This window comes from Bactrocera tryoni, chromosome 4 (assembly GCF_016617805.1).
Source record: "Bactrocera tryoni isolate S06 chromosome 4, CSIRO_BtryS06_freeze2, whole genome shotgun sequence".
Taxonomy (NCBI): Eukaryota; Metazoa; Arthropoda; class Insecta; order Diptera; family Tephritidae; genus Bactrocera; species Bactrocera tryoni.
In genome coordinates this window covers 51,613,492-51,640,881 of record NC_052502.1, presented here as the reverse complement: position 1 = coordinate 51,640,881, position 27,390 = coordinate 51,613,492, and the positions used below count along the sequence as shown (strand labels likewise).

Below are 27,390 nucleotides of genomic sequence, written 5' to 3'. Positions count from 1 at the left end.
AATTTGAGCGACTTTGGCGCGATTTTTTTGGTCTCGGCTCTCTTTTGGCACGATATTTGCTCGATTGATCGGTTATTTCGGGGTCGTAAGCTTAGATCCAAGTCTCATCGCCAGTTATAATGCATTTCATGACACCCTGGTAGTCGGAAAGCATCGTTTCACACACTTCAACGCGACGCCTTTTTTCTAAAAAATTCAATGTTTTCGGTACCAGCCGAGATTTGACGCGCTTGTGGCCCAAAACGTCCTTCAAAATGTTATTGGCTGAGCCTTTCGATATGCCAACTTCATCAGCAGGGTCTCTAATTGTTAATCGACAGTTTTTCAACACCAAATCTTTGATTTGAACGTGAGCTTCGTCGGTTGAGGTTGATGGTCGCCCTGGACGCTCTTCGTCTTCGACACGTTCACGGCCGGCTTGGAACTCACTATACCACTTGTAAACATTTTTTTAGACATGGCCTCATCACCACAGGCTTTCTGCGCCATCCTCAACGTATCCACAGCAGAAAATTGATTCCGTAAACAAAATTTAAAGCAAATTCTTTGCTCAACAAATTTCGACATCGCAAAAAACGAAAAACTCACTTTTAGCAGCTCACAAAACGACACGTATCACAACCACCATTGAATATTTTGGCAGGAAATTTGACATAAATGTGACTGACAGTACTACCAACCTAAAAAAAAAATAATTCTCCAAATCCTTCGACGCGCGCAGTTTACATTCAAATGTCACCTTATTTTTTGGGCACAGTCTGTATACCTATGTATGTACATTTGTATGTATGTTTATCAATGATGATCATGCGTTCGCATGGATGGCAACGCTTCTTGCAATTAGAATTTTTTCTATATTTGGAAAGCTTTCTCTAGAAGTCTTCTGAAGTCATTTGTGGCACTTTGATAATTTTTTTTGAACAAGTGGCAACTCTAAACAACAAAATATATTCAAATTGAAAATTTTTTCAAAAGCTTATTTTTGGCTCAAATTTTGTTTTATTAAAAAATACTCAAAAAATTAAGAATACTTTGAATTTACACGAACATATTATACCATGTTAATAATATTTAAGAGAGGCAATACCTAGAAAGGATACCATAAGATTTATGTTAGCCATGATTTACCATTTTTTGTCTCAAAATACATTTTTTCTTAATAATATCAGTCTATAATATTTTATTATTCAATATATCAACCGCAATGTCATACAAAGTGAAAAAATTATACTAATAATGCAATTAAGAAGCAATTTCATCATAAACAAAACCTCCCACATGTTGTGCGCCTAAATGCATGCTACGCATAAAAGATGAACAGAAACGCTACTCAATAAAACTTAATACCGGCAGGCGAAAAACAAAATCCATCTCCTAGCAGACCTGTTCATCTTTCCTATCAAACGCTGCAAATACCACGAACATTTCGTGCGAAGAGTCACTTCGAACTAGAAACGAAATTATGTAGGCGCCATGGCGTACACGCTGACACGGATTAAGCTTGGCCACATTCTCGACAATACAATTGCCGTAATCTCTTCTAGATGCCGCTGCATATACATTTTCCTGCTTTCTCTCCCTATCTCTATTTGTTATTATCTCTCTTTTACGCCTCGCTCTCACTTTCTATGAGAGTGCTTTTCACTTAAAGCCTCATTAACGTAATTTATTATAATTTACTTAAAATAAAAAGAAAACTGAAAAAAAATTAAAAGACAGTGCACGCAAACAACCTGATTACATAACATCGCCGCACTTGTGCTGTAGAAATGTCCGCAGAGTCGTGTAATACTCGTAGTATAGCCGAACTCCGCTTGTCCAGGTGATAAATGAGCTTGTAACAGCTTCGACTTTTCTGCCATCGTTCGCCGCACCGATAGTCTGCGTAGCAGCTACTTTCGTGCAACCTTCCTCATTTACAGTTTTTCTTTCTAGTGATTACGGTAAATGATAATGTATTAAGCGGCACCGAGTAATTATTGGGTATTTACACACAGAATGGCAGCCTTCGTATTTTACGTATAATCTTATAAAGTCTACCTTTGCTGGCAGAGAGTACATAATTTTCGCATTCATTCTCGAAAATACACCGCCTAATTGTGAGCTTATCTTTTACCGAGTTATCGTTATCGATCGGTTTTCGTCTTTTATTACGTGATTTTAATCTTGTATCTATGTTTTCATATTTTCGCATAAGTCTGATGAATGATTTAGTAAATTTCATAGTTTGAAAAAGATTCGATGCTTAAGTAGTGCTAACAAACAATCGATGGCACTATCGGGGATCTTGTTAATATTTTATTAACGACGCCAAGACCAAGACAAGGTTCTACACTTTCTTTGGTAACTGAACAACATTTTTAAATATCCTGATGTTTAGAAAAATTCGGTCGCATTACCGATTGAAAAAAGAGACCCTTCCAACATCGATGAAAAAATATTGTCAACCATTCATTAGTTTCTTGGATTTTGCTAAGTAGTAGACATATAACTCAATCTAAAAAAAACTTAAATAAAATAATTAGTCAGAAACCGGCTGAGAATTGGAGGGCAGAAATAGTATATTGTATGAAGAACTGGCACCTTTTATTTATTGTCCTTACGACGATTTGGACAGGAGCATGGTAAGGAATATCAACACGCGTTAGAAAACTTTCATGTGTAAAACTGTAGATCAGAGATATACAGTCTAATAGCGGCACACGCCTGCAGAAAATGTCAGGAGCAAGGGGAACAATGGTGCAGCTCTTGCGCACTTGTTCCGAACGCTTTAAGCACTTGGTGCTTCACGGAACGAGACACTGGAAGTGGTATCTTTAGTGAGGTCGCATAGTCTGTTGGAATTCACATCAAACGTAGATATCCTAAAGTATGACTACTTGTCATGGACTTCGTAACAGCAGTGCACTTGGGGCAAAGGACCACAACTGGTCTAGGCGTAGCTTATAGCCTACTGTCAAACCTAAAATAATGAGGTAATGATATACTGTACTAAAAAAATACATAGGATTACTATTAGGAATTCATTAGTCGTTTTAAGCCGACTATGTGCCATGAAAAAAGGCAGTAAAACCACTAAAGAGGTTGTATTCTACTCGTTACTGAAGGTTACAGCAGGTTTTCAGACTATAATAAGTTCTCTTAGTAATGTCAATGGCTGTCAGATGACTAAGTAGTCCACAACATCTATAATTTATAGAACAGAAGTATTAGTGACTTATGAGAAAAATTCGTATAAGCATTTTAAAATGATGGTCTTTTAGTCAGCATTTTGTGCTGAGCCTTTCAGATATATTAATGAGTAGTTAACAAAGTTAAATCCTGTATAAGAAAGCGAGTTAAATGGGTCTGGTAGTGAACGAGGCAAGACAAAGTATCTCCTGTCATCAACCAAAGTCATCACACTTGCGACTTGCTGTCACCACTGACAATCATAACTTCAAAGTTGAAGATAATTTCGTCTAACTCTGGCAGCATTAACACTAAAAGCAACGTCAGCCTCGAAATCCAACGCAGAATAACTCTTGCCAACAGGTGGTACTTCGAACTGAGTATGCAAATTAAAAGTAAAGTCCTCTCTCGACAAACAAAGACCAAATTCTATAAGCCACTCATCAAACAAGTCCTGCTCTATATTGCAGAGGCATGGACGATGACAACGTCCGTTAAGAGTTTTCGAGAGAAAGGTTGTGCAGATTTATGATCCTTTTCGCATTGGCAACGTCGAATCTCGCAGTCGATGGAACGATGGATCGATGAACTGTACGAGAAATACGACGACATTGACATAGTTCAGTGAATTAAGAGACGTCGGCTAGGTCATATCGGCCGAATGGATGAAAACACTACAGCACTGAGAATATTCGACGCAATACTCGCCGGGGGAAGCTGAGGAAGAAGAGAACCTACACTCCGTTATAAAGACCAGGTGGAGAAGGACCTAGCTACACTTGGAATCTCCAATTAGTGCCAAACAGCGAAAAGGTAGAACGACTGGCGCGCTGCTGTAAACTCGGCTATAATCGCGTAAACGGCAGTTTACGTTTTTTCATAAAGAACCAAACATTTTTCTGTAATAATACTGGGCTAAATGCTAGAGTGACAGAAAAATTTTTGAAAAAACTATTTTAACTCTGGTTAAGCATACTACAAACTTTTACCGTCTTAATGGCATTTACGACATGACGAAACGTAACGAATAGATTTGATAATGAACAGAACCACCAATTAAATTTTGAGATAGGAAAATTTGACAATGTGCCAGCATTCTGATAAAGGATCAGATATTTGAAGCGTTAGTATCCGTAATCTTTCCAGAAAACGAATGTTTCTTAGATTGGAATAGACAAATTAGGAGTAAAGTTTTTTCTTTGGGAGCTGAAAGGTCGAATTCTGGCATTTTTTCCTGAAGACTTCAAGATACGGCGTGAATCCAATTTAAATATGTAGGAAGAAGCCTGCATTTTCTTTAATGAAATTATGAGATCATAAGAAGAACTGGCTTAAACTGTTACACAAAAGCAAAAACATTAACCTTTTACTTCCAATTGACGTGACCGAGAGACTTTCATAATTTGTGCCAAAACAGTAGATTCTTTGTAACCAAAATGGAACCAGATTCATATTACCTCTGCAAAGAACAATCAATTTGACAGCATTTCATAAAATCATTTGAGCACATTGCAACAATAACAATAATAAAAACCATTAACATAAATGAAAAAGACAATATTATTATTGATTCAAGCTATTTTAAATTATTTTCTTATGCCAGTAAATATGTCAGTCTATGTACTTCCTTAAGAAATTTTCTAACCCCCATTTAAACTCCTCAGCTTGCCATTTATTAGCAAAAGACTAATATATTTAACTTTCAAATTAAATACTGTACGCAATTACCATATCAAACCAACAAAAACAATTTTGTAGAGAACGAATAAAAATCGCATGCGAGAAATTTAGTTTGGCCAAATAAAAATCAACATTTGAGTGCAGATAATGCTGAGAAATCACATTTAAAATCAATATGATCTATTGACTTTCGAAGCAAATATTTATGCAAACAAACGCCGTTGAGCCTTAAAGCTATAAAGCACAAAAACACACACACACACGCATACACATACATTCATAAGTTAACTGCAGCGAAAGTGTCAAAAATTGCGCTCACACGCATGCAAATGTAGATGGGTGTTAAGATATTTGCAAATATTTGAGTAAACTAAAAGCGAGACAAACGAGCAAACACACAAATACACACACAGTCAAACACATATGTATGTACGTTGAAAGGCAAACAAACGAACGGTCATAGCAAAAGCGACAGCCAACAAATGGCAAAGCTACGGCTGCCAGGCAGCTCGTAAATAAACGATAGCACGAAGTAGGGAAAGGACATAAAACAACAACAATGACAACAAAGCAAGCATAAAAATACGAATAATTGTAAAACAGTGGAATGATAGACGGAATCTACGATTGTACGAATGAACCGTGCCGCACAAATATGCGTGAATCAGCAGAAAAAAGGTGGCAAGCCTGTGCGCAGGCGAAGTAAGCAAGAGATTTGGGTGGAACGTTTACACACAGCAAGGCGCCAAGGGCGTCTAATAGAGCAATAGGGTATGAATGTATATTTATGTACATATATATGTATAATATGAGTGCATGTAAGCACATATATATGTACTTTTGTATGCGTGTGTATGTGTGCTTCGGTGATATAAATAAGATTTCGAAAATGATTGGCGCAAAATAACCGAAAAAGCGATTTGCATATAAATGACAAAGAAAACGGAAATAAGACAGCGACTGCTAGTTGAATCGGATGTCCTTCGAAGGAAGGATGTAGATTTCACATGAATTGAGCGGGAAATCAACAGATATGAGTGAAAACAAGAAAAACGTTAACTTCGGTTGCACCGAAGCTAAATACCCTTCACAGGTGCATTTCTGTTAGTAACTATGTGTTCAGTTTGTATGGAAGCTATGTATATGCTACAGTTAACCGATCTGATCAATTTCTTCGGAGATTACATAGTTGCTTTAGAAAATAAAGTATACCAAATTTCGTGAATATATCTTGTCAAATGTGAAAGTTTTCCATACAAGCATTTGATTCCGATCGTTCAGTTTGTATGGCAGCTATATGCTATAGTTAACCGATCTGATCAATTTCTTCGGAGATTACATTGTTGCTTTAGAAAATAATATAAACCAAATTTCGTGAATATATCTTGTCAAATGTGAAAGTTTTCCATACAAGCATTTGATTCCGATCGTTCAGTTTGTATGGCAGCTATATGTTATAGTGGTCCGATATCGGCCATTCCGACAAATGAGCAGCTTCTTGAAGAGAAAATGACGTTTACAAAATTTCATAACGATATCTTAAAAACTGACGGACAGGCGGACATGGCTAAATCGACTCAGCTCGGCATACTGATCATTTATGTATATACATATATACTTTATAGGGTCTCCGACGATTCCTTCCTTACAAACTTCGTGACAAACTTAATATACCCTGTTCAGGGTATAAAAATTTAAAGCTATAGGACAAAGGCAAGTGCTATGTTCGTATTATGTGCTCAAACAGTCGTGGTATATATTGTAGTACACATATATAGTGTATAGAAGTGTTCGCAGGTCAACTAATGTTGAAGCAGAACTTCGAAAAGCGCTGAAATGGCAATGCGAAAGTTATTTTTGGCTCCAACTGATGGTTTTAAATGGTGTTTAGTTATAGGTGTGTAAATATACGGCTAGTTAGATATTATACTTGGAATTAATATACTTATAAAAATTATTAAAAATCTAAATTTGAAAATATAGATAGTTCCAGACATAGATAAATCTACAAAGAAGAGACTCTCTAAAATATTCAAGAAAATCGGTTCAGTAGAAGCCGATAAATCGTGGATAGAGGTTTTATAACGAACTTCTCGAGAAAAGAGTGTGTAAAGTTTTGCGTAAAAGTCTCTAATTCGATTAGTTTCAGTCGAACCAGTCTGAATGCCGTGTCAGCAAAATAAAATAATTCGAATTTCTCATTCCTGTTTCATTCAGTGGCACATATCAAAGCAAAAACTGGAGTTTATTACGATTGAACATCTGCAAACACTGCTCCGAATCATCAACTTATCTTTGTTTTTGGTGAAAAGTGAGCTCGCTCGGCACCCACTTTTACAAAGCTTTCTCACACCCAAGTATTCGTGAAAGATTTGATGAACACGTTCAGTTTATATCTTTAGTGTGTCTGCTAACTCGAACACATGCACTTAACGTAGTGATAATTAGATTTCGATAAAACCATGCAAATGAACGCTGTATTACATAAACTAACAGTTTTTCTGCACATTACGAAACACAACTTAAGTTAACGTAATTGATCTTAACTTAACTTTATTTAACTTAACTTAATTTAACTCGACTTAACATAACTTAACTTAACGTAATTGAGCTTAACTTAACTTTATTTATCTTAACTTAATTTAACTTAACTTAACTTAACGTAACTTAACTTAAATTAACTTAACTCAAATTAATTTAACTCTACTTAACATAACATAACTTAACTTAATTTAACTTAACTTAACTTAACTTAACTTAGCTTAACTTAATTTAACTTAACTTAACTTAACTTAACTTTATTTATCTTAACTTTATTTAACTCGACTTAACATAACTTAACTTAACTTAACTTAATTTAACTCGACATAACATAACTTAACTTAATTTAACTCGACATAACATAACTTAACTTAACTTAACTTAACTTAACTTTACTTAACTTAACTTTATTTATCTTAACTTATTTTAACTCGACTTAACATAACTTAACTTAACATAATTGATCTTAACTTAACTTTATTTATCTTCACTTAATTTAACTTAACTTAATTTAACTCGACTTAACATAACTTTACTTAACTACGCTATACATAACGTTAGTAATGTGAATATAACTTAAAGGGAAATGATTGAAGTAACTTAATGTAGTGATAATTAGACTTCGATTATTTTATTTGAATAAAGGAATCGTAAATTATATATATTTTTTTTTACTAAACATTACGTGACACAACTTAATTTAATTTAACTTAAAATAACTTAACATGGCGTAACGTAACGTAATGTGAACATAACATAACTCAATGACCACGTTGTTTTCACCGTTTGAAATAATTTAATACAACTTAACATTCTTATTACTTACATACTCGTACGTCTAAAGTAAAAAAAAACACTAAATATTCGATTTAAGCCCGTTGAAATAATGGCTCACAACCGGATATAAATTTGGATAATTTTCGTTAAAAAAATGCATCGAAAAAATTTACCGTTGTCAACATGAAATTGTCAAATAAATTGCGACGAAATCTCAGCATAAATCCGTCAACGTCACAGAATAAATTTTGCACGCAAAAAAATATAAAATTTACATAAGCCGCTACAAAATCCCTGCCCACCCACTTGAACGCAGTGACACTTGCTACAATGTGAAAGCATAAGCCTTGATACACTACTACCAACTTTGCTACCTTGCAGATTCATTGATTAATGGCTGAGATAAAACTGCTAGTGCTCTGAGTACGTTGCGACCTTCGACCAGCTCTTTGGATATTTTAAGGCACAAACTTTTATAAGAAATCCATGCATACATATTTATATGTGCCAGCTTTTTTAAGCTAATTTTTTCGCTGCGCTTAATATGCTGACTTTGGAAGAACTTCTGCACTTTTGAAAAATACTCTGCTTCCTCTTACTGTTATTTTATGTTGGCTACTTTAAGCGTCTCTACGAAAAGTTTGCTTGGCGCTTTGGCTGACGGCGCCTGCTTCCTGCTCTGGTCAGACAGTTTGGTGTGTGACTCGCAGTTTTGGTTTTGTTGCTGTTGCTTGTCAGAATTTCGCTCAACTTTGCCCGAGTTGTTAAGGAAATCGCCGAGCATCGCAGATTATGAATACTAAAAAGGAGGTTAATGCGATAATGTCAAAATTACCGCAAAATAATAGAAGTATGGTGTGTTAGTGCAGAGAGATAAAGTTCTTAGTAATTTTTGTTTCTTAATTGAAGTGGGAAAATTGTTGGAAGAAAACTTAAATTTAAGAATAACAGAAAATTTACTATAGCTGAGTGAAACTTTTCTGCAGCGCATATGTATTAGACACTACTTTGAAGCGCATGAGGCGCTGCTGTCGGTTCCTTATATCGATTTCTTGCAAACAGTGATTTGGGGTTGGCAAAGAGTGAAATGCTAAGAGCAGCTCCCCACTTAATTCGGATCTGTACTGTCAACAATGGCACCGTCTGAAGTAAGTAATCGCCCATAAGTGGAAATCGGAAAGGAATTGGTTTCCAAGAGGACAACAGCAATCCACACAAATATCGGTTATAACTCGCAAGAACTTTCGGGTAGTATACGCTCTGAGATACCAGGTTGGTCAGGCCATATACATATAGATGAAGAGCACACTAGGTTTAACTTTTGAAGAAAAGACTTGAACTCACCTGTGTTTGTTGTTGTTATATGTGTTAATTAATGAATTGAAATATATATATAATAACATGAAATATTAAATAAATATTAAAAGCGAGTTGAAATTAAATTAAGTGATTTAAATAATATCTTTCTCGCATAAATTAAATACACGCACAACAACAATTTAAAGAATATACTATACATATGTATTCATGCATTCATATTTAAATATATGTATAATGATGCCTATATTATCATTTGAACCGCAAGCGTACACAATCCGCGCTGCACACCTCCACCAGCAGTGAGTGAACGCCATAAAGCACGTAAAATAAAAAATAAAATGTATAAATGTGTATATGTGTGTGTTTGTGGAAAAAAATGATGCAAACAATCGACATCATTAGTACCGCATTTAAATTACAATGTGTTTGTGGTAAATGCTTCGAACGCAGGAAAAAATGCCTCACGCATATTGTGGTGAAGTTGAGAGGTGGCAGCTCGGTCTCAAAAGTGCAAATGATTTAATCCCGTATAAAAATATCTGTGATTGTAATTGGTTAATTCGAAATGATGGCTCCAGGTTGGATAAATATTTTCAGAATAAATGTATGATTATGCCTCTCTTTCTCACTGTTATTGCTAACAGTTGACTTATAATTTTAATGGAACATCTTTCTTCTTACTACCGCTGTGCAAGAGGATTTGGACGATGCTAAAAATATATTTTAGGTTTGTTAAAATTATTTGGCTTTTGAAGAAATTTATGAAAAATGGGCTCAGATTTATCTATATTAGAAATAATTTCTCTGACGCTTTTTACCCATTTAGTTGTTATGCGAAAGGTCACAAACATGTTGTGGACCACCAATTCCTTTAAATGCTTGAGTTTTTAAAAAGAACTCATTTTTGACATTTTCTTTGAAGCTCGATATAGGATGAATTTGGGTAGTTGTATCTCTTTAGCCCATAAATTATTCGCAGTCTTAGACATAGCCAACAGTTATAAGAAAAATAGTTGTGGAAGTATTCTAGAAATCAGTTTATTATAGACAAATATTCGTAGAAAGCTTTCACCATATATCTGCTCAGACCGTATATCTATAGAAAACTCTGAAGTCTGCAACTTATTTCAACCTTTTGCTATTATTGAACAGTGGTTTTCATTCCGATGCTGAAAGCGTAGGTTAAAGGTGTAGCTGATTAAAGAATTTATCAAACCTTTTTAAAAACGCAAATATTGTTTCCTGAAAATTTTCGATTTAGAAAAGGGTTTTTTTCCGATATTACGACAAAAGAAGGTGAAGTAAATATTACGAAAAAACAGGGTGTTTGTGACAGAAGATGATTAGTTTACCCTTAATTTCGTGAAAGAAAAACTGTTTTTTGCAAAAAATTTAAATAAAAAACCGAAAACTAGCTTATTAAAAATTTGCATCTAAATTGTGAGGTTACACTAAAAAGATAATAATATTGGGTCATTCATTAGGTGTGAAGTTGGCTGAAAAAAAAATCGTAAGATAAGCTTTTGTCATCAAACGAAATATATGTGACAGCAAACGAAAGCAGCAGCTAATCTTATTGAACTTTTTCGCAGCCAACTTCACACTTAACCACTTTACTGTTATATATTTGAATAGCTGATATAATAAGGCTCATGTATAGTTCTTGCTATTACCCACAACTGTGCAATATAACTTTTTTAAATAGAACTCGTAGTTTTGCCGGAAATCGCGATAAACCGTTTTGAATCCTTAAACATTCTACCACACTCCTCCTCTTCCTTTTACAGACACTAGATTGCCCATAAATTATTTTTCCCATCATTTTTGTTGTTTCAACTTTTTTATGACTCTTTTTGCTTTCAAAAATTATCTAGCTTTTGGTGTATGAGTAAAAAGAAAATTATAAAATTCACTACTCATCTTCCCAAGGCTCTACACTCTCATCAACAATTTGCATGCCCTAAATTTTTTATTTATTTATTATTTCTTGTCAGCATCTATTTCGGTACTGTGCTATTCATCATCCAATAATTCTCTCCGTCTTTTTCGTCAAATGCGTGGATTTGAAAAGCAAGTTATGAAATCTACCCTTAAGCTCTAAATCCAACTCAACACTTTGCGTGTATCAAATTTCATAATTTTTTTTATTATTTCTTGCTAATCTAAAAAACTTGAAAATTCAAATGAAATTCATAAATTTTCTCCGCTTCATTGAAATCTATTAGTTTCTTCTTCCATTGTAGTTATTTTGCGCTTTTTAGTAGATGAGCAAAGCTCGCATTTCACATTGTGTTGCATAGCCACAGGCGTGCAGGTAGAAGTGTGCTGCTGCTCATTTGCATGCAACACAATTTATGACTTTTACAGCTGCTGTTGCAATATGCATGCTCGTATTTTTACTCCGCTTTTCTTTTCATTTTCTTCCTCATATCATTTACCTCGTCCATTTTATAGCAGCGATGATAAGTAGTGCCATGAAATTTGTTGTAACTCTTGTAGAGAGCGCAAATTTGCAACACAAAGTGCTGCATTGAACATTTAGCTGCAAGAATATTTTATCTTATTTTTGTTCTTTTATCATATATGAGAATAAATTGGAGAAGAAAAGGAAGGTCATTTGATCCTACACTTCTGTCGTTCAGGACTTCTACTGAAATTGGCTCACGATGAATGTTTTGCTAGTGTCAAACACTAATTGTTTCTGAAACAGCTTTATTGTATTTCTTTCACTCATTTTTTATTCAGTTAAAATGAACAGGTGACGAAACTCAGAGTACCGTGTCAAGCCAACATTTTTTTTTAATTTCATTTTTCTATCTCATCCCATTATTCTCCAAAAGGTACTAATACTAATACTAAGGAAGTGACATTCCTTAATTACAACCGACATTAAAAAAAAGCACGAAGCTGTGTGAACTAGCCACTGACAACACCAACTTCAATAAACCAGATAAAAAGTTCGCTACAATAAAATTAATCTAAATGAGAAATAACAAAAGCTTCGGCGCATGGCTGGCAAATACTAATGGCAAACAAAGTCAACAACACAATAAACATTAATTAAGTCGCTCAAGCGTCACGTCAATGTCGACGTCCGAGCCGCCGAGATCCAAATACCCGGATGACAAGCAAGTTATTGTCAACGGCGCCTAAATATAGGCAAGCAGAGCGGCAGTTACGCGAAGTGCGCCAGGTTGAGTGAGGTGGAAGGCAGCTGTGAAGCAACACAAAAGTTTTGGCTGAACTGAGAACCCGTAGCTATGCATACAAAGTAAATTTATTTATACATTGCGCCTAAATGTGTGCTACTTCTATAGTATTTGCCTCAAAGTATAGACTGCTGTTACAATATATGAACTAATTGTAGATGCTTAAGAAGCTCAAATATGGGTTTGATGTTAGACAATATTAAAAATTAGGTGTTTTCAACACAACCAACAACCTCTTATGCCACAGACCACTCCAAAACCCATCAATAGCGGTCGATTATGTGACCACTCTGTAGTTTCGTCACTGCTCTATTATTCCTACAAGGTTGGTATAAGTTCAGGTTCGTTTGCTGGCTTTTTATTAAGTTAAAGTTTTCGAAGAATATTTAGTCAAGGTAATATCGTGTAATTACTCGTATCGGCAGTTAATGAAAATGGCAAACAGTGTTAGTGTTATTGATTTATTGTTGTTAAAATTTGTTGTATTCTATTTGCTGCAGGCTGCAAACTGCATAACCTCTGCTGTAATTGAATTTGTTTTGTCGCCAAAAACTGGACATTTTACATTGTGTTTGATGCCATATACTATATTTGTATGAGTCTTGGGCAGATAATTTGCATACAAATAGTTGAAGGTAAAAAGAAAATTTAATTCAACTTTAGTAATTAAACTCGGCTGTAACTAAGCCAAAGAAGAAGAAGAAGAAGAATTGTGGTATAGGAGCAAAGTCTCACAGTTTGAAATATTGTATAGCAGGAGCTTACAAGGGATGACGGAAGGATTGACGGTTGAATTTTTATTTTTAATTTGAACGTTAGACTCATTATCTTAGTATGTTGTGGTAGTTAATCGAATTTTTATACTCTCGCAACAAAGTTGCTAAGGTGAGTATTATAGTTTTGTTCAAAAAACGGTTGTTTGTAAGTCCTAAAACTAAAAGAGTAAGATATAGGGTTATATATACCAAAGTGATCAGAGTGACGAGTAGCGTTGAAATCCGGATGTCTGTCTGTCCGTCCGTCCGTCCGTCCGTGCAAGCTGTAATTTGAGTAAAAATTGAGATACCATGATGAGACTTGGTACACGTATTTCTTGGGTCCATAAGAAGGTTAAGTTCGAAGATGGGCAAAATCGGCCCACTGCCACGCCCACAAAATGGCGGAAACCGAAAACCTATAAAGTGTCATAACTAAGCCATAAATAAAGATATTAAAGTGAAATTTGGCACAAAGGATCGCATTAGGAAGGGGCATATTTGGACGTAATTTTTGTTGGAAATGTGGGCGTGGCCACCTAACCGCCCCCTACTAAGTTTTTTGTACATATCTCGGAAACTAATATAGCTATGTCAACCAAACTCTATAGAGTCGTTTCCTTCAGGCATTTCCATATACAGTTCAAAAATGGAAGAAATCGGATAATAACCACGCCCACCTCCCATACAAAGGTTATGTTGAAAATCACTAAAAGTGCGTTAACCGACTAACAAAAAACGTCAGAAACCCTAAATTTTACGGAACGAACTGCAGAAGGAAGCTGCACCCAGACTTTTTTTAAAAATTGAAAATGGGCGTGGCGTCGCCCACTTATGGACCAAAAACCATATCTCAGGAACTACTAGACCGATTTCAATGAAATTCGGTATATAATATTTTCTTAACACCCTGATGACATGTACGAAATATGGGTGAAATCGGTTCACAACCACGCCTTCTTCCAATATAACGCTATTTTGAATTCCATCTGATGCCTTCTCTGTATAATATATGCATTAGGAAATGAAAATACAATTCAATACTCAAAGTACACAAATTGATCTAATCCAATTAATTTTAAAAATATCGAAATCGGATGAAGTCCATTTGAAACGAAGGACAAAATAACAAAATTGAAAGGCAAAATAATTTACTGGCAATGGGGAAGAGGCAAACGAGGATCACGGTCGAATTTTTAGGGTATCAAAATGGTTTAGCTTGATTTCAGCGAAAAGTACGACCCTTATGGCAAATGTTATATGTCAAAGTTGGAGGTAATGATAAAATATATATATTTTTTTGCATTAACACCTTTTCCACATAACCTCAAAACTTATTTCAAAAGTTCAAATATATAAGTATTTGCGTTTTTTTTTATTTTTATCTTCCAGAAAAAAAATATTTCATAAAATTTGGCGTTAGTTCAGCTTCATATGTCCCAAACACACTGTATTTTTACATTTAAATAAAGGAAGAAACCTCATTTATTATTAAAATCGAAAAATCTCTAATTTTTATGCAAAAGTTCTCACGTCAAAATATTATATTTTTCAAAGTCAGTGGGTTTTATGTTTGTTAACATCTTTACTTACTGAAGATATAAAAAATATTTACATTTCAATAGCAAACTTTCTCAGCAAATGCAAAAAGCAAAACCATTCGAGCTTTAATCGAACTTTTTTCAGCCGTTTTAGTGGCTCTCAACTAATGAAGGTGAAGCTTTTAGCTTTTTGAAGAAAACATTTTTAATGATCTAAATGAAAATTCTTCAAAAAACAATAATATTCCAGAATGTGTGTGACATTCTAAAAAATTTTCAATAATTTGGCTCTCATTAACTCTCATAGCTTTTATTAATTTAAAATATTTTTGATTTTTGAGAGAAACTTTTCGATACAAAAATGAATTTGTGGGATTTTGCGTACTAAAGAGCGAAAGATAAATAAAAAATTCGAAATGTTAAATTCTTTAGAAGCATAATCATTTAATTACCATAAATAAAAGAAAAAATCCCAAAAACAAAATAGGCAAAATCGAAAATTCCTGAAGGGGTTACATGGGTTTACTGGTTTCAAAAAATCGAATATTATTTTATTGTATTATTAAAATCTACAGCACCTCTTGTCCTAAATTTTCAAGTTGATCCGAGTAATAGTTTCGGAGATACAGTTTTGAGAACTTGTGCGCTCGTTTTTCTCGAAACTGTGGTTATGAAGTCGGTTGGCAAGATTTCTCGAGAACTACTCAATCGATCTTCATGAAGGATTTTGAGATATAATTCTTAAAGTCTTGGAGCAAGGGTTTTTTTTGTTTACAACTATTTGAAGAAAAAAATGTCGCGAAACTTCCACTGAAAAAATGTAAAATTGTCTGCCAAAAACCCTATTTTCAGTTTTTTTAATTCATCTAAGATCTAAATTAGCGTATTTTTTCACTTTAGATGATCCCGCGAGGAGTTATCCTGCCACTTTTCCAATTTCTTTGATAGTAGTGTATGTATATAACAACAAAAAATGTAATAAAATATATCATTTTTTATTTGAGAAAAAACTAGTTTTTTAACCAGAGAAACCCATGTAACCCCTTAAGTTTCGAGAATTTTATTGCACAAGCATGCAATTTATGTGCACACCACTGTATCAGCTTTTGCTCATGTTTGAGGAAATAGCTGGAAGGCAAGTTATAACGAAATTAATATGCACACAACTAACAGACACAACAATACAGGCATGAAGTAGTTATTTACTTGAACTATGTACATGCACAATTAGTGTGCAATTTCATGATTTTGAACGGATATATACGAGCAGAGTAGCTGATACAAAATGTATTTAATTATAATATTGCTTATACAGTTACTTTTAGTTGAGTGTTTCATAGATCTGTTCTAACTTTAATTCAAAAAATTTCTTGCAAATATTACTTGTTTATATGTCCTGGTCTGTCCTCTAAATATCCTCTTTCTGGAAACATATGTTCATGTGGTTCTATTTTTTCGTTTTGTGTATCTTACTTTTATGCTTTTGCTCTGCCATACCTTGTCCTGCTGCAGCTACCAGCTTGTCAGCTAATATTCTCGTCGGCTGTCCTTAAAGCTATAAATAAATATACTTTGCTTTGCGATTTTCTGTAAGAAGTGCAGACACGTGTCAGCGGCAAAGCTTCGCATGTGAGAATATTTACTTATTTTGCTCGTGCGGCAACTTTTTGTCTATATATATATAAATATATATATCTGTAAACATCAGGGGGCATTTATGTATATTTAAGTATAAATATATCGTATATAAATATATATATAGCTATTTACAAGCAACCCACGACTAAACAATAAATGTCATGCCCAAATGAATACACACACACGCTCATATGCGATTTGATCAAATCTGTCATTTCATGGAATATTTCTTATATTTTATTTTATTTCCTTGTCCACTTTCTTTCACATACAAACACATACACGAGCATTAGTTTTTATCAGGAATTTGACCATTTTGTTTGGTTGCCTCGGTTTTGGTGAGCTTAAGTCGCCCACAAGTCATTGTTGTTTTATCTCGAAAAATAATATTTGAATTGATTTTTTTTCCTGTTTTATATTTTAAGGTAAGCCTATCAAGCTGTTTGCTAGTTACTATCTGCCATATATATTTCTTTATGGTTTCATTTGAATTGCATATTTGGTTTTTGATGCTGCCTTGGTACACAGAAATTTTAAATTCACAATTTATTTCAAGAGTTGACAATGCTTTGAGGAGAGATTTGGAAAAATATTGGTTAAAAAAGATTAAAATTTAAAAAGACTTTTATTGATGTTGGAGAGATTGCGTAGATTGGCAAAATATTACAGATGGCTAACAAATGAATTGAAACTCCTCCGGCCCGACACATGGATGGCGCTACTAGAAAAAGGCGTGTCTACAAATTTGTCAGCTGTCAAATCATTGCTTTGTGAGTTATATCATTTTGAGTGAAGCAACTTTTGGTATAGAAAAAAATGGAAAAAAAACATCTTCTTCACGTGTTGAAAAATGTTTGCCTTTTAAAGGGGAAAAATAGAGTTGAAGCGTAAACTTGGCTTGATGACTAGTTTCCGAACACTGCCACAGTAAAAATCAACCATCACGGATTGATCTGCTAAATTTAGACATGCTGAAATGAGCACCGAAGACGGTGTACGTCCAAATAACATTGTTACCGACGAAAACATCAAAAAAGTTCGCAAAATTATTTTGGATGACCGTAAAGTCAGGTTGTTCGAGTTAGCAGGCACGCTAAAAATATCAATGAAATGTGTACTTCATGTCGATCACGAATATTTGAGTATAAGAAAGCTCTGTGCAAAGTGGATGCCTCCCGAACTAACTTTTGATCAAAAACAAAGACGAGTTGATGATTCAGAGCACTGTTTGGATATGTTCAAGCATAATAAAACCGAGTTTTTGCATCGACATGTGCCGCTGGTAGAAACATGGCTCCATCATTGCACTCCAAAGCCCAATCGACAGTCAGCCGACAAGTTCCAAAGCGTGGAAAATGCCACATTCGGCTGGCAAGGTTATGGCATATGTATTTGGGGATGCTCATAAAATAGCTTTTACCGATGACTTTGAAAAAAAAGGACCATCAACAGTGACTATTACTAACTTTATTGGGCCGTGTGAAGGACGAAATCGCTGAAAAATGAACGCATTTAAAGAAATGGAAAGTGCTGTTTCACGAAGGCAATGCAGCGGATCACAAGTCAACGAAAACGAAGGCAAACATCCATGAATTGGACTTCAATTGCTTTCGCATCCTCTGTATTTTCTATACCTGACCCCAGCGACTATTTCCTGTTCTAATATCTCAAACGATGCTCACTGGGAAGAAATTTTCGTCGAATGAAGATATGATCGCCGAAACTGAGGCCTATTTTGAGCAAAAGACAAATCCTACTACAAAAATGGTATCGAAAAGTTGGGGGGTCGCTGTAATCAGTGTACCACACTTGAAGAGAACTATGTTGAGTAAAAATATTGCCAAAAAAATGTGTTTTACTAAGGTAGGCCGGGGACATGTCCGTCTGTCATTCTGTTCGTCCATATGTACACGAAGTAGTCTCCGCGTTTGTTGGAATATTCATCTGAAAGTTTGTACACGTACTTTTCACTCTACAGAACTGCTTATTTATCGAAAGCGCCGATATCGCACATTTATAGTATAGCTTAGAGCTGCCATGGGTTTTGCAAAGGGAATACAATATCGTATCAACAAATGAAAGCCTTAGGCGAAGACACACTCCTGGCCCTTATGCCAAGAGACGGCGTTACTCAGAGGATACGCTTCACAAAGAAGTTTAAAGTTACTCACGACAGTAAGGCAGAGTGGTGTGTCCACGCTCGACCTACTACTAAGGGGCAGCACTATCCAATGGCACAATGACGGCTCGAAAACACTGGAAGACATTGGAGCAGGCATTGCGGTACCACATATTAAACTATTCATACCAATTCGATGTTTTCCGAGCATCTTTCAAGCCGAAGTCCTTGCTATAAGTCAGTGTGCCGAAATCAATCTCCAAATATCGCAACCAGCATAACACTGTACTCAGCAATAGTCAAACGGTACTAAAAGCAATCTCAGCTTATGAAGTCAAATCGCTATTAGTGGAGGATACTATGATTTCTATACATGGAAGGCTGAACCGCCTATCAGTTTTCAACCGTGTACACCTGGGTGCCGGGGCATACAGGAGTAGCTAGCAATTAACTGGTTGACGAACTAGCCCGCTCTGCGACGGCTTCCAGAAAGATAGGGCCAGAACCATGCATTGCGGCGGAATCCCATTCCATAAAGAAGTTGCTTCGCACGGAGGAGAAAGTAAGGAAAGAACGGCACTAGTAGCAGGCAACAGGAATGCGACACGCCAAGTTACTATTAAGAGGTTACAATCTAGCAAAGTTTAGAGATATGATCAATCTCTGCTGAGACAAATTCCGTCTCTTTGTCGGTATCTATACTGCGGCACTGCAGGCTCACGAAACACTTGTTTAACGTAATCACGTTTCTTGCGCAAACTGCCGGTTTTACGATATGGAAACGGAAACTCCAGAACAACTGATTCTAGATTGCTTAGCAACTTGTAGAAGCGAGCTCAAAGGCCCTTGTATCCTTCTAATTGGACAGAGATCACATCACCTCCATCGTACCCAGCAAGCTCCTGGAATTGTTCAGAGTGTTGGACCTTTGTGACCATATGTGATATAGGAGAGGGCGCAATAGACCATAAATCGCAGTGCTAAACCTCAATTATTTTCTATATATCTATAGCTGCCATAAAAACTGAGCAATCGGAGAAAAGAGCTTCTATGGAAAGCTTTGTCTTTTGACGAGATATCTTCACGAAATTTGGCATGAAGTATTGCCTAAGGCAATAATCCACTCTCTAAAGAAATTGTACAGATCGAACGACTTTTGCATATACATAGCTACAAAATAAACTGAACAATCGGAATCCAGTACTTTCATGGAATGCTTTTTTTCTTTTGACGAGATATTTTCACGAAATTTGGCATGATTTATGATCCATATAATCTCAGAAAATATTTTTATGATCGAACTACTATATCATAGAGCTGTCATAAAAATTAAACGTTCAAAATCAAGTTTTTGTATGGAAACTTCTATATTCGTGAAGAATACTCTAGATTCGGTGCAAACGAAGTTAACTGTTTTTTTGGTTTTTTTTTCGATAAATTACTAATATTTACCATTTTCCATTACTACCTGAACTGCACACATATTTTTGCTTGGATGAATATTTTAGCTCATAATTCGCATTTCACTACTGACCGTTTTTTATGCCTAGTACTGTATATTGACTTCATCAGTTAACTTACCTAAAAAGAGAAAGAGAGAAAGAAAAACAATAATATTAGTTTCATTCGAAAATCGAAAGAATTGCAAAACATTAAGTTAGAAACAACTCAGCAGTAAAGTGAACCGGAAACTTTGTAGAGCAAACATGCGAGTGAGTATACGAGTTTTCGAGTATTCCATTTAAATATTTTTAATAAAAATTTTAGCTTCATGCGCGAGCGCGATCGCGAGCATGAGCAAATATTTATAGCATTTCGCTGCGCAAATTTTTTTGCAAAGCCACAAAACAAAGCTGCCAACGCGGAGCGGAATGCGGCGAAAGCTGTGGGCGAAGTGTTAGGGGAGTGCGCGAAAATACACTAGTAAATGTGCGTGTGTGTGTGCGTGCGTGTGTCAGGCTTAAAACGCAGCAGCGATAACGGTGAAAATGTTGCCCTTCTGACAGCAATGCGGACAATGTTGTGCGCTTGCAAGCATACTTTTCGGCGCATAGCAGCACGATGTACCGAAAACGGCGCAAGGGAGGGTGGTGAATTGCGCCAGCCAAGATATCAGCAATGGACTATGGCCAAAATGCAAATAAGCAAATATTACTATTTATTTTGTTTGTTGTTGTTGCAATTGTGTTATTTCTTTTTTTTTTTTTGATTTTTGGTTGGTTGTTGCTGCTGCTGTACACAGCCAGCGGTTGGTTACGCGGTGTTTGTTTGCGCTGCTGTCTCGCGGTTCGTTGTTATCGCGCGGCTTGCAACTGTTATTGTTTTTGTGGTTGTTGGCTGTTGCACTTTTCATTATGGCCAGCGAAGAATGGAAGGCAACTTTTGCAGGACAGTTTATGAATGCAAGCATTGTAAGCCGTGTATATGCATATATATGTGTGTGTAAGCCTTTAAGTGTGCGTGTATGTATGTTGCATGCACTTTTGTCCATTTCGCCGCGCTTGTACACTCATATCTGACCACTCAGCTTGGCCCATTTATCATGCAGCATAATACCCATGAATAATTCATACAAATTGCAATGGCAGTGAATGCGTGAACACACGTACAAACGCCGCATGCAAACACAACAGCGAATCACGCGCATTATATACAGCAGCGTGCATATTAATAAACACACACATACATACAAACAAGTGGGGTAGGGGGGGAAAAAGGCAAAACTAAAGCCGCAAACACCAGTGTGGCACAAATGAGGCGCCACAGAACCTTACGTAAGGCGATCAGGTCGCACAGAAAGTTGTCACATGAAGTTTCGCGGGGAAAGCCGCGCAAATAAGTTGTGAAAAATGTGTGTGTCTCGAAAAAAGCAAATGAAAATAAATTTTCTGACAACAAACCACAGCAGTGTCACAGATTTTGTTGGCAGCGGCGCGAGAGTGCACAGCAACAAAATATATTAATTTTTTTGCATTTAAAAGAAATCTCGACGCTCCAGCACACGCTGATGTCATTTAATTTTAAACTTGCGACAGTTATTGATATTTGGTATTTTTTCTACTTGCTCGACGCTATTTTTGTATTTTTTTCGGGCAGTTTTAATAATTTATTGCCAGCCATCATTACTTTATGTCGCCTCACATAGAGCCATCCTGTGCAAATATACGCATAAAGCAGCACATTGCGTTAGCCATAAACCATATAAATCATTTGCTCTGTTTGAGTTTCAGGAATCCGTGACGGTGAAATATTTAAAAATTATTCATGAAATTTTGTGCGCTGACGCATAAATACAAGGACATATAACGAAATTCTGATAAAGCAAACGTACTGTGGTTTAGTGATTAGCTTTATCCTCAGCCGCTGTGCTCATGGACATTTAAAAAATAAAAATTTTGTAAGAGACAGAGAATAGTCTACTTTCCAAAGTAAAAAAAATTAACATAAAATTTTAGTTGAATTATTTTTATAAGCCCCTGAAATGTTATATATATATTCCAACCTTTTTAAATTTTTTTTTATCAGGTGGCAACGCCAGACCTTATTTTAAAAACCATCATTCTTAAAAAGCTCTTTGTATATAAGTATACACCTTTTAATGGTTTCTACCCTATACATAAATCTCTATAAAGTAATTGAAAAGGGTGGCAACACTATTTCATATCATAATAAATATCTGTAATCATAAACAATAATAAACATTTATATAATTACTAAGGAAACAGTAAGAAAAACTAAATAATCCTTTTTTTTAGCAAGCGCTCCAAAAAGTATGCAACGTTTATTGACAGAGTAAATATTTCTCGTATATGTAAGTATATGCGCTTATTATTGCTGAAAACACTGACACAATTTTTACTGATGGTGTTTTTTTTTGTTTTTGTTTCCGAAGGGGAAACCTTTCATAGATACTTATACCTAGTAGTATGCAGTATGCACGATTCGTACTGCTCGCTGCAGCATTACCTCACTATTTTAGACTTGCAAAAGAGTGCGCTTACATAGTACTAAACCCTTGACTAGATATTCGCTGAGCATTACATCGCAGTGCCTTAGCCTCTTGGCTCACGTCATAAGTCACTATTCACGGCTACAGCTTCAGTACTTCTTTGTGGTTCGGCATTTCTCAGCCCTCGTAGTATCAGAGCTGTGATCCATTTCATAGTTTACAATATTTGTCGCCTTTGCAACATTCTTTTGAAGGAATTTCATTAAAAAAAATATATAAAAATATGGGGTTATCGGTCAGGAAGCATCAGAAAATTTAAGATATTATCAGATTACTGAATACAAAACCTTGCACATTGCTATCAAATTTTTACTCAACTAAATTAATTTAAAGGACTGGTTACACTGGCTCACGTCTTTTGTTAATAGAGTTTTGCCTCAAACTTACAACTCTTCAAATGAAATCCGTTAGCTGTCTCTACAAAATATAATCAATAACTATATGAAAGCATTGAGATAATCAAGTAAACCAAAATTGTTGCTAGGACGGCTGAAATCGGGCGAGCGCAAGCTGATAAACATCGAAAAATAATAAGCCCAGAATTTTTCCAGCATGCATGAGATCGACGCTCAGAGACGCCAAGCTATCTTTGGCAAGTATCTACATACATGTCATATGTAGAATAGTTTGGCCTAAAACTATAAGCGATCAACGGCTATATTAGAAGCAAATAAAGTAAGGAAAATCGCACAAATGGCCTGCCAAAATTAACATGGATAAGATCGGTACTATTCGAATTAACCGATACCAAAACCACGTATCGCATACCTATGAAATTTCGTAACCTTTTAGAAGTACTATACTCTAGGCAGCACCAACAAAGAGGCCAAAAGTAGGGTTCTCGGCCAAAAAATAGAATGAAATCGCGAACATTCTTGCGCGATTATTTTGTAAAACCTTCGGCGAGGATTAACTCAGTAACAGTGCATCATTAAACTTCAATCAATTACTGTCGACGAAGCTCTATCAAGGACCAGTGTTCATCGATGGTATGTTGAAGTCAATCGACGACGTAGATTACGAGGGCTGCTATATATATTTCTGGCCTAATAATGAAAATAGGAATATTTATCAACGAAAATGGTTTTATTGTTTTTCAAGATATTCTCCATCAAGATTTGTACACTTTTGCATGCGCTCAAACCAATTTTCGAAGCACTTTTTCCACTCCGATTGAGACACCTCAAAAACATGGTTTTTGAATGCTTCAACAGCATCTTCTGGCGACGAAAATCGTTGACCACGCATTATTTTCTTGATGTGTGGGAATAAAAAGAAGTCATTGGGTGCCAAGTCAGGGCTGTACGGCGGATGACCCATCAATTCGACGTTTTTGGCCGGTCAAAAAGGCGCTGGTTTCCAGAGCCGATGTGTGAGAGCTCGCATTGTCATGGTGCACAACGATTCGTCTTCTCTTGTTCGTTTTCGAATTTCTCCGAAGACTTCAGGCAAACAAATGGTGGTGTACGCCACTCAGAATTGACCGTCCTGACGTTGCTCAAGCTGGAGACAGTCGCCACATGACCAGTTTTGCCGAAGAAACAGGCGACCATTTGCTTCGAAGTGCTTCTTCCACGAACAACTTTCGTTGGATTTGGCTCGTCTTGGAAGACCCACACGGTCGATTGCTGTTTTGTTTCGGACTCATACGCATAGATCCATGATTCGTCACCTGTGACGATCTTATAAACGTCTTTTGAAGCACCGCGATCGTATTTTTTCAGCATTTCTTTACACCAATCCACACGAGCCTTTTTTTGAGCGATTGCCAAATTGTGCGGAATCCCACGAGCACAAACCTTCTTTACGGCCAGGTGCTCATGCAATATCGAATGTATGCTGGCGGGAGAAATGCATAGGCATGCCTCTATCTGAAGGTATGTTACATGACGGTCTTGCATTATCAGTTCACGTACGGCATCGACGTTTTCTGGCACAACGGCTGTTTTTGGACGACCTTCACGGAATTCGTCTTTGAGCGAGCGTCGGCCACGATTGAATTCGTTGTTTTCGCAGTTTTTCACAGTGCTATTGGATGGTGCTTCATAGCCATACAAAGATTTTAGTTCAAAGTCGAAAGTTGTGAAAAATGATCGCACGAAAATGTTCACGAGTTAATTCCATTTTTTGGCCGCGATGAATTTTTTAATTCCCTGTAAATAAGACAATTCACGATTAAATGACAAAACGTTATGAGTGATGTTATGCTAAAAAATGTCAAACTTTCCAATGGAAATGTCAGTTTGCACCTGGCAACACTTAGTGTTGCCTACGCCAGAAATATATATAGCAGCCTCCGTATTCCAAGATGAATTTCGTGACGGTCGCACAAAATCAGTTGATGTTCCGGAAACTATTAATGTTGTGAACGAACTAATATTAAGGCACTCACTATAAGCATTATAGTGAGAGAAGCATACATTCAATAAAGCATGAACAGTTGACTGTAAAGAAAACTCATTCATGTTAGTGCTTCACAATTAGTCAATCGCTCACAAAAGGCTCATATTGATTGGTCGAGAGAAATGAGATGCTTCGAAGCACGTCTATAACATCTTAACAGCTAATGAATTTTGTATTTACGCGTATGAACCCTAACGTAAACTGCAGTTTTGTATGACCAACAAAAGTTGTTCGCTCACGAAGAACTTCCAAGCAAATGGATGTATGTTTTCTAGTCATGTCGCAACCATATCATTAGAACAACGCGGAATAGTAAATTTTAAATGGTACACAACCATTTTTTGTCAGTTGTCTTGCAAAAAATCAGGAAACGAATGGCCGAAGACGGATCAATCTTCACCTTGACAATGCAATCAACATCGACCTGTTGAGTAATTCTCCATATAGTCAAATAAAAAATAATTTTTCGACACCTAAAGATACGTTTGATACGTTCAGTGTGTCGACAGTTCATCCAAACGCATACGAAAGTGTATGGATCTCAATGGAGAATATTTTGAAAAACAATGAAGCGATTAAAATGTTCCAATCCAAGAAGATCCAATGTTTTCGAGCCAAGTTTTCTTTCAGCGATGAGGCTAATTTCTGGCTCAATGGGTATGTAACTAAACAAAATTAGCGCGTTCGGGACGAAGAGCTACCTGAAGATGTTCAAGATCTGCCATTTCAGCCACAAAAAACAACGCTTTGGTGTGTTTTGTGAGCCGGTGGAACCATCGGTCTATATTCCTTCAAAAATGATGCCGGTAAGAATGTAACTGTCAATGGCGACCGTTATCGCGCAATGATAATCGACTATTTGATACCTGAAATTGAAGCTCGACAGAGCCACTTCCCACACATCGCATTAATCAATGGATTTACTGAGAGAACGTTTCGATGGCCAAACGATTGGTCACCAAGATCGTGTGATATCACAACCGTACACTTTTTTCTGTCGGTATATGTAAGGTCTAAAGTCTATGCGGACAATTCACTTCCATTCAGGCCTTGGAGCAAAACATTACGCATATCATTCGCCAGTAACCAGTCGAAATGCTCGAACGAGTGATCGAAAATTGGACTCAACGGATGAATCATCTGTAACGTAGCCGCGCCAACATTTGAAGGAAATAATCTTCAAAAAATAAATGCCAAAGAATCTTCTTTCGAATGGTATTAAACATTCCCCATTAAATTTGAAGCTCCTGTGTTTTTCTTCAAAAAAGTAGGGAACCTCAAAATGTATCACCCTTTATTAAAGGTAATCCTCGTAAAACGGATCATGCCATTTGGAATACCTTAATAAAATCTAAGAGATTCTTACAAATTAACCAAAACAAATTGCTTAATATAAAAATTTCGCCCAACTATTGCTAAACTAAACTAAAAACTAGACTTCAAATTAACTGTTAGTCAACTGTATGTAAAAAAAAACACTACATTAAAAATTTGCCTTTCAATTGAGCGCAAACACCAACAGTTCACAACGTCGTCAGCGCTCATTGCACATTTTCAAATATGCTACACACGCCATTACACATCATATGCATGAATTTATTTATGTACCGTTACTTCTGATTCCCGTTACGTGCTTGTTAATATGTGCGCGGCTCACTACCGCTACTTCTGCATCACTACACCACAATTGCATAGCCGTTTGAGCGCAACACTTTTCGTTGCACATGTGTGTGTTTGTGTGCGTATTGTGTCTGTCTGTGTTGCGCCAAGCTCATGCCGTATTTAATCACTGCCAAACACTTAACGCAAAGCACAATTAGCATTTATTTTGAAGACTCCCTTCGCGTTAGCTGTGGCCTCCGCCAGCGCGCGCCAACGTTTTCATACGGAAAGCGGCGCCATTGAAACATTTCCCACAGGCGCACACACACACACTCACGTATGCAGGGTATTTGCAGAGCGCACAAGCGTGTATGTTGCCAGGCGCTCGGTGACATGGCGCAAATATGTGCGCGCGATGTAGCGCATTGTGCGTTATTCCCACTTTAGTTACCGTTTTGTCACTCATACGCCCCGCGGTGTGCGCGCGCGCCAACCGTAGCGACGTAGCGCGTCGCTTTTGCGACTTTTTGTCGCGCCATTGCGTCTGCAGCAGTGCCATCATTATGATGCGGCATAACATTTTTGCTGCCACAACGCATTCAATTGCTGTTTTCCTTTCCATTTT

The 27,390-nt window shown here is 36.3% G+C and overlaps 1 protein-coding gene across 6 annotated transcripts in view; it reads right to left on the bottom strand.

Annotated features, from left to right (window-relative positions):
* LOC120774162 (neurobeachin) overlaps window positions 1–27,390 on the bottom strand; it is a 713,474-nt gene that overhangs the window by 632,148 nt on the left and 53,936 nt on the right. The gene's annotated exons all lie outside the window — the stretch shown is intronic.